The sequence below is a fragment of the Electrona antarctica genome (genome assembly GCF_951216825.1).
Source record: "Electrona antarctica genome assembly, contig: scaffold_55, whole genome shotgun sequence".
In the NCBI taxonomy this organism is placed as follows: domain Eukaryota; kingdom Metazoa; phylum Chordata; class Actinopteri; order Myctophiformes; family Myctophidae; genus Electrona; species Electrona antarctica.
The window spans coordinates 846,176-849,150 of NW_027638720.1; positions in this window are offsets into that span (position 1 = coordinate 846,176).

Below are 2,975 nucleotides of genomic sequence, written 5' to 3' on the forward strand. Positions count from 1 at the left end.
CCAGAACCAGTGATGCGTGGTGACGTCCAGGGAACCAGTGATGCGTGGTGACGTCCAGGGAACCAGTGATGCGTGGTGACGTCCAGGAACCAGTGATGCGTGGTGACGTCCAGGAACCAGTGATGCGTGGTGACGTCCAGGAACCAGTGATGCGTGGTGACGTCCAGGAACCAGTGATACGTGGTGACGTCCAGGAACCAGTGATGCGTGGTGACGTCCAGGGAACCAGTGATGCGTGGTGACGTCCAGGGAACCAGTGATGCGTGGTGACGTCCAGGAACCAGTGATGCGTGGTGACGTCCAGGAACCAGTGATGCGTGGTGACGTCCAGGAACCAGTGATGCGTGGTGACGTCCAGGAACCAGTGATGCGTGGTGACGTCCAGGAACCAGTGATACGTGGTGACGTCCAGGAACCAGTGATGCGTGGTGACGTCCAGGGAACCAGTGATGCGTGGTGACGTCCAGGAACCAGTGATGCGTGGTGACGTCCAGGAACCAGTGATGCGTGGTGACGTCCAGGAACCAGTGATGCGTGGTGACGTCCAGGAACCAGTGATACGTGGTGACGTCCAGGAACCAGTGATGCGTGGTGACGTCCAGGGAACCAGTGATGTGTGGTGACGTCCAGGAACCAGTGATGCGTGGTGACGTCCAGGGAACCAGTGATGCGTGGTGACGTCCAGGAACCAGTGATGTGTGGTGACGTCCAGGGAACCAGTGATGCGTGGTGACGTCCAGGGAACCAGTGATGCGTGGTGACGTCCAGGAACCAGTGATGCGTGGTGACGTCCAGGGAACCAGTGATGCGTGGTGACGTCCAGGAACCAGTGATGCGTGGTGACGTCCAGGAACCAGTGATGCGTGGTGACGTCCAGGAACCAGTGATGCGTGGTGACGTCCAGGAACCAGTGATGCGTGGTGACGTCCAGGAACCAGTGATGCGTGGTGACGTCCAGGGAACCAGTGATGCGTGGTGACGTCCAGGAACCAGTGATGCGTGGTGACGTCCAGGGAACCAGTGATGCGTGGTGACGTCCAGGGAACCAGTGATGCGTGGTGACGTCCAGAACCAGTGATGCGTGGTGACGTCCAGAACCAGTGATGCGTGGTGACGTCCAGGGAACCAGTGATGCGTGGTGACGTCCAGGGAACCAGTGATGCGTGGTGACGTCCAGGGAACCAGTGATGCGTGGTGACGTCCAGGGAACCAGTGATGCGTGGTGACGTCCAGGGAACCAGTGATGCGTGGTGACGTCCAGAACCAGTGATGCGTGGTGACGTCCAGAACCAGTGATGCGTGGTGACGTCCAGGAACCAGTGATGCGTGGTGACGTCCAGGAACCAGTGATGCGTGGTGACGTCCAGGAACCAGTGATGCGTGGTGACGTCCAGGAACCAGTGATGCGTGGTGACGTCCAGGGAACCAGTGATGCGTGGTGACGTCCAGGAACCAGTGATGCGTGGTGACGTCCAGGAACCAGTGATGCGTGGTGACGTCCAGGGAACCAGTGATGCGTGGTGACGTCCAGGAACCAGTGATGCGTGGTGACATCCAGGAACCAGTGATGCGTGGTGACGTCCAGGAACCAGTGATGCGTGGTGACGTCCAGGGAACCAGTGATGCGTGGTGACGTCCAGGGAACCAGTGATGCGTGGTGACGTCCAGGGAACCAGTGATGCGTGGTGACGTCCAGGAACCAGTGATGCGTGGTGACGTCCAGGAACCAGTGATGCGTGGTGACGTCCAGAACCAGTGATGCGTGGTGACGTCCAGGAACCAGTGATACGTGGTGACGTCCAGGGAACCAGTGATGCGTGGTGACGTCCAGGAACCAGTGATGCGTGGTGACGTCCAGGAACCAGTGATGCGTGGTGACGTCCAGGAACCAGTGATGCGTGGTGACGTCCAGGGAACCAGTGATGCGTGGTGACGTCCAGGAACCAGTGATGCGTGGTGACGTCCAGGGAACCAGTGATGCGTGGTGACGTCCAGGGAACCAGTGATGCGTGGTGACGTCCAGGAACCAGTGATACGTGGTGACGTCCAGGAACCAGTGATGCGTGGTGACGTCCAGGAACCAGTGATACGTGGTGACGTCCAGGAACCAGTGATGCGTGGTGACGTCCAGGAACCAGTGATACGTGGTGACGTCCAGGAACCAGTGATGCGTGGTGACGTCCAGGAACCAGTGATACGTGGTGACGTCCAGGGAACCAGTGATGCGTGGTGACGTCCAGGGAACCAGTGATGCGTGGTGACGTCCAGGAACCAGTGATGCGTGGTGACGTCCAGGGAACCAGTGATGCGTGGTGACGTCCAGGAACCAGTGATGCGTGGTGACGTCCAGGAACCAGTGATGCGTGACCCACTACACCTGGTCTGGACTCTACACTGACCCACTACACCTGGTCTGGACTCTACACTGACCCACTACACCTGGTCTGGACTCTACACTGACCCACTACACCTGGTCTGGACTCTACACCGACTCACAACACCTGGTATGGACTCTACACTGACCCACTACACCTGGTCTGGACTCTACACTGACCCACTACACCTGGTCTGGACTCTACACTGACCCACTACACCTGGTCTGGACTCTACACTGACCCACTACACCTGGTCTGGACTCTACACTGACTCACAACACCTGGTATGGACTCTACACTGACCCACTACACCTGGTCTGGACTCTACACTGACCCACTACACCTGGTCTGGACTCTACACTGACCCACTACACCTGGTATGGACTCTACACTGACCCACTACACCTGGTCTGGACTCTACACTGACCCACTACACCTGGTCTGGACTCTACACTGACCCACTACACCTGGTCTGGACTCTATACTGACCCACTACACCTGGTCTGGACTCTACACTGACCCACTACACCTGGTCTGGACTCTACACTGACCCGCTACACCTGGTCTTGACTCTACACTGACCCACTACACCTGGTCTGG